Source organism: Pteropus alecto, unplaced genomic scaffold, assembly GCF_000325575.1.
Source record: "Pteropus alecto unplaced genomic scaffold, ASM32557v1 scaffold113, whole genome shotgun sequence".
In the NCBI taxonomy this organism is placed as follows: Eukaryota; Metazoa; Chordata; class Mammalia; order Chiroptera; family Pteropodidae; genus Pteropus; species Pteropus alecto.
In genome coordinates, this window is record NW_006433949.1 from 1,224,115 (window position 1) to 1,230,427 (window position 6,313).

The 6,313-nt window shown below is 53.5% G+C and overlaps 1 pseudogene; it reads right to left on the minus strand.

The window, feature by feature from the left end:
* Positions 1 to 1,633: 1,633 nt before the first annotated feature.
* On the minus strand, positions 1,634 to 1,752 carry LOC112477242 (annotated as a pseudogene).
* Between the last annotated feature and the right edge of the window lie 4,561 nt (positions 1,753 to 6,313).

Sequence of the window (6,313 nt, forward strand, 5' to 3'; positions counted from 1 at the left end):
GCTTGGCAAGAGCGAGCAGTTAGTGAGCGCTGACTCCGATTATCCATAGAGCCACAAATTTAACCCCCGTGGACCAATCACCAGGCTTTCGATGTTGAATAAGACACGGGAAAGTAAAGAGTCACGATGAACATTGGAATGATCACTGTGTGGAAGGCAACTTTACACTCATTGTTTCGATCCTCTAAAAAGCCCCACGAGATGGACACTGGTATTGTCACCATTTTATAAATGAGCAAACTGACATCAAGAGAGGTTAAGTGACTTGTCTGAGGACACACGGCTCATAGGTGGTGACGCCTAGATTGGCACCTAAGCAGCCTGGCTGTTGGGCCTGGGTGCCTAACCATTGGGTCACGCTGCCACCTTGCCATCACGTGCATGCAAGGTGAGCAGTGCTCTCCAAGACGAGCTGCAAAGGACCGTGGATGGGGAAATGAGCAATGAGCTCTGCCCGGACCAAGGTGGGTGTGAGGTCCACTGAGCTGGACCATCCCATAGAATCTTCTGGAGTCACCTCATAAACAGTCAATCCCCAGGGATCTCTCTTGACCTCCATCCAACCCCCAAAATACCTATGGGTCCCCGACCCTCTCCCATCCTTTCAGGGAAGTTGTGAACGCACACGCCACAGGGGTAGAGACTGTAAGTACAGCCCCCTCCTTCCACGCGCCTCCTCCGTGCAGCACGGTGCTCTAAAATCACACGGGGCTGAAAGTAAAGGCAGCTGGGCCAGCTCGGTGATACGTGCAAGGCCCGGGCTCTGGGGCAGGCGCCTGTCTCACTGCAGCTTTTTTGTCCGGACCATGTAGCATTTATTATTAATGGTAATAATAATTATAATTGCTTATTGATCTCCCCCAATGCACCCGGCACTCTACCCAGCACTGCATTCGGGTCACTGCCCAGCCGACTCACAAATCTATGCCCCGTGCAATGCATCGCACGGTGCTGGTGCTCAATAGACATCCAATAATGTGACCGAGGCCACACGTCTGGTCCCTGCCTGCCACATGCGGGCGCAGGCGCTGATCTGGTTCACAGCTAACTAGAAAGCTTCCACATCAGCCACATGGAATCAGCCTCTGACCAACAGCCGTTTATTTATTACTTGCTTTATTTTTATGAGCATTTGCAATGGACGAAGAGAAATAAAAGAGAAACACTCATCTGGTCCTCAAGGATCATCTCTAGGGCCACACTTCTCGACCTTTACAGGTGCCCTGGGGATCTCATTAAAATGCAGCTCCCTGGCCCCGCCCTCAGTGGGTGTGGCTCAGGCGAGGGCCAGAAATCTCCACGTGGAAAAAACCTGCAGGTGAGTCTGGGACAAGGGGTCAGTCCCTCCTGGAAAGGCTTTGAGAAACAACAGATCAGAGGGAAAGGCAGATCCAGGTAGAAGGATATATAGGACCCTGGGACAAGGCCCAGGCGCAGCCCTCCAGCCGGTGGTTTCTGGCCAGGGGCCCTTCTCTGCCCTTCCAGGCATCTGGTCTCCCACCACCAAGGTCTCCATTCATACCCCGCCCTCGGTGCTACCATGTCACACCCTAAAGGGGACTTGGCAGGGGCAGGGACCGGAGCTAATAGGATTTCATTTTACAATGTACCTTTCCATTTTTTTTTTTTTTAACACCTATAGCACCTGGTCTTCCTAGGTGGTCTCCCATCCAAGTATGAACCAGGCCCGACCCTGCTTAGCTTCCGAAATCAGACGAGATCCGGCAAGTTCAGGGTGGCATGGCCGTAGACACCTTTCCATCTGTAAAGCTGATAAAGTACTTGCCCGCATTATGAAGCATTTCCCAGTTTACAGAGCGCCTTACCCTCGTTGCCTTTCATCCCCACTGCCGCTCCTTAAGGAGACTTCTCATCGCCGTTTGGTGGCGGAGGAAACTGAGTCTGCAGGAACCGGCCCAAGGGCCCTGGTGACTGCTGAGACTGAAACACACGTGCTCTTCATCCGACTTCTGAGCTCTTTCTACTCCGGGGACAAGGGAGGACAAGACATCGCCCCAAAGTGCTTCTCATCTCAGACGATTAACCCTGCCGCTCACTGATGGGAAAAATGCCCCAGCTCCGGGCGGGCCCCTCTGCGGACCTTGCCGCTCCCCGCCCCGTCTCCCAGCATTCTCTGGCTCCCTCCCCTTTCCAAAACAACAACAACAACAACAACAAAACTCCCTTCAGAATAGTAACCCTGGCTGTTCACATCTAATCCTCGCGCCCCTGCAACACGAGCGTCTTTCTACCTATTCCACAGAAGAGGAAACAGGTTCCAGGAGGTCGCGTCATTTGCCCGAACTCGCATCTACTGAGCGATCTGGCAGATCTGAATCCAGTTCTTTCCAGTTCTTACATTTATGATCCTCACTGCTGGGCGGCAGTCTCCCCTCTATCTTGGAAGACCTGAGTCCCAGCCCGAATCCTCAGAACCACCCTCAGGTGAGCAGGACACCTGGCAGAGGGAAGAGGGCTGCATCTCATCATTGAGACTGCCACCTGGTGGAGCCCACATCGCGGGGAGTTTGGGGATGTGATGGCTGAAGACTGGAACTATTAATTGTAGAGGAAAACGAGAGAGAGGGAGAGAGAGGGAGGGAGGGAGAAGTGGCTGGGTGGAGGGAGCGCCTGCAAGGTTTCTCTGCCGGCAGTGTGGGGGACTCAGAACAGAACCCCCAGCCTGCTGGGCTTATGCTCAGGAAATGACCAAAGAATAACCCGAAGAGGTCAGTTCGAACTCACGAGATGTGGCAAAGGCCACCAGCAGCTCAGAGCCTCTGGGACTGGAACAAACTCGTCCTTGGGGGGGCACACAAGGGCAGATTGGTCCCCGCACAAAGGTTCCAGGCCGTGACCTGGGGGCCACTGACCAAATCATTTCCTGTGGCCCAAGGCCATGACCCCCTGGAAGAAGTAACATACGCATCTATCGAGCTAAGGAATGCATTCATTCATTTATTCACTCATTCGCCGACTGAAATATACACCGAGCACCGGCAATGTGCCAGACCCTCTCTGGGCAATGCAGGTCCAGGGGTGAGCTACATAGTTGAGATTTCGGCCCTTATGAGGCTGATATTCCAGCAGGGAGAAGACAGATCATACGCCAAGTCAACAAATCAGCAAAACCATCTCAGCCAATGACAAGTGCCGCATTTAGAATCGAGACACATCGAGGCGCGAGAAAGAGATGGAGGCCCGGCTTCGAGCACGTGGCCAGGGACGGCCCCGCTGAGGGGTGACGAGTGCGTGAGACAGAAAGGGCAACCAGGAAGCTCTTCCGTGCAGAGTCACCCAATATTGGATCGCATCATGGTGCGCCAATGTTACCAACATTAAACCCTACAGCAGAATTTTTTTAAACCTGGAAGTACAGCTAGGCCCATAGTGGCCGACAAGGTCAGTCTCTCAAAGGACAGGAACCTTGGTAACTATGCTGAGTGGAACCTCAAAAACCATGTATATATTATCACTGGTGACAACGACACCCTCCATCTGAGGAGTGGGGGCGAGTACCGGGGTGGGATGATCGCGAGCCTGGGTTCCCCCGTCTCTTCCTTTGCCGCTGCCACTTCCCGTCCCCTCTCTGCAAGCCACTGACAGCGTGGCCCTCAGAGTTTTGAGCTATAACTCTGGCTCTGTCGTCTACCAGCTGTGCGACCTTGGACGAGTAACTTTGCCTCTCTGAGCCTCGACTTCCTCATCTGAAATGGAAACCTCCCCAGGTCCCTGATTCTAAAACATGTCTGTCTTTTCACCCCTCTTTTGATGATCCCACGTTTCTACCCAGCGCTCAGGCGACAGCAGATGCTGCGAGCCCGTGGCCCACCTCGGAGTAGCCAGGAGGTGGCCGACTTATACGTTTAATGTGGTTGCTATTAAATCGAGGGGGCAAGGCTACAGCTGATGGAGTTTTCGATTTCAGGAAATGCATTAACCCTGCGTTTCATTTTATTCCCCCAGTAACCCCATAAAAATGTTTGTAAAGCACCCAGCACGCAGCCCGGCCTGCTGAAAACATTAATAGATGTTAGCTCACTCCTTTGAAAAATCTCACGTGCTGGTGCGGGATGTGAAGGCGGACGCTGGACTTGGAAGGTCCATCTATAATTGGATGTGATTCCCGAGAGGCCCAAATGTAGGAGGGGGCGGGATGCTGGCAGGTTCTGTGGAGAGAAAAATGTTAATTCCTCTCACTGCCCCCACGTCCCCCTGCTCAGGGACGTGTTAGATCAGGCCTGCATCAAACAGACACATTTGCAACAAGACAAAACCAAGCACAGGGGACCAGAGCCTGTTTGAATCGGTCCCACTCACCCCGCAGCCGCCCCCCACCCGGACCTCCTTCAGACAGATGCTGGGGAGAGCTTGTTTCCATCCGCAGAAGCTGACAAGCACCTGGACAGTTCCGCCTGCTGTTAGACACCGAGGATGAGGGGCAGGGGCTGGGAACCAGGAGCTGAGGAGCAGAAAGGGGAGCTGGGAAGGGAGTGGGGGAGCAGGGCTCTATTTTATAATCCTCTGGCCCCTCATGTCAGAATGACGCCACCTCCACCTCGCAAACAGCATATTCAAGTCCGCACCTCCCAGTCTGTTCTCTTGCCTATTATGGGCAACAGCGATGGGCGGAGGCAGTTAAGAACTTTATTACTTTTTATTTTTCAGCTGAGGCACCTGAAACGTGGAGACTTGGGCGAAATATCCACCGGCAAGCGGCGAACTGGATTCAGGGGACACAGGATGTCCGGCATGGGCCCTGAGACTCTGCATTTCTAACAGGCTTCCAGGTAATGCGAGACAGACTGTTCTGTGGACCACACTTGGAGTAGCGAAGGTATATTGACTTGTACCTTTAAGAGACACAATCCAGGTATTGATCTGCCAACAGAACCGCATTGTTAATTTATTCTGCCCATACGTATTGGGTGTTACTGATCTTCCAGGCGTCGCGTTGAGGTACGAGACGGGTCTGCTCCCTGGCCTGGTAGAATTTAGACCAAAAGCTCTTGTCGATTGTAAAAAGAGTTGGCTCTGCTTACAGCACACAGAAGTACATTATATTTCGGGGGGAAATGTACTATGCAGCCAGGTCGGCTGCGGTCAGGCTCGGGTGCCAGTCCCAGTCCCCCTGTGTGTCTCTGGGAGCCCGAGGCCTCGATACACCCGTAAAAGCAGTGAGAAAATCAAACCCAAATCACGATGCGGACGGCGGCGCGCCGGGCCTTCGTTTACTGTGGGTCAGAACTTCAGATGGGAGGGACATCACCGACGCCTGCTTCCCCATCTCACAGGGCCTCGAAGTCCTCCGGGCATGTTTAGCAGATAAAAACGCACGGTGACTCGTAAAATTAGAATTTCAGATAGACAACCGATGACTATGTCTTTGGTATAAGTGCGTCCCGTGCACAGTTTGCGAACGAGGACTAGGTCATCCAACCACCATCCAACGCTCCGGCCCCCAGGGCTGTGTGAGGATGGAGCAAATATGGACGAAGGGTTTAGATCAGTGTCCTGAATATCATAGGTACCCAGCAAATGCCAGCTATAGTACATATTTATATGGGAGGGAGGGAGAGAGAGAGAGAGAGAGAGAAAGGGGAAGAGGAGGAGGAAGGAAGGACGAGGAGGAGAGACAGAATCAAGTTGAAACGGAGACTAGAGAGAGAGAGAAACAGAGAGACCGGGAGAGACAGAGAGACAGAGAGACAGAGACAGAGAGACAGAGAGACAGAGACAGAGAGACAGAGACAGAGAGACAGAGACAGAGACAGAGAGACAGAGACAGAGAGAGACAGGGGAGAGACAGAGAGGGTTAGAGAGGCTGCATGTGTCTGGGGTCTCTGCTCCTTTTTCTCCACCATTGTCCAAGTTGTCCCCACTGCCTCCCTTCCACCCACTTTCCCCAGCTCAACTCTAAAACGTCACACTTTGTTCGCCCATCCATGCCAGGCTGCTGTCCCCTACCCACAGTCCTGGGCCCTCCGTGGTCGGGGCTGGCTGTCTCTGTGGTCATCTTTCTTGGACCCATCTAGACCCCGTCAGCCATAAGCACTGCCGACTGCCCTGGTACTGCCCGGCCTGCCTCTGCCCTGGCTCCCTATCGTCCCATCAGAACTGTAAATGTCTGGCTGTCACCTTCTATCTGTCCGTCACCCCTCTAGCTTCGGCCACAAGAGGAGGCTGCACAGGCAGATCCTAAGTGATATCCATCCTCCCACCCATCTGCCAAGGAGATGACTAGGGGCAGGCGGATCTGTCGGAGCACCCCCGGCCCCCCGGAGCAGCGGAGGAAGAAGCATTGATGGACAAG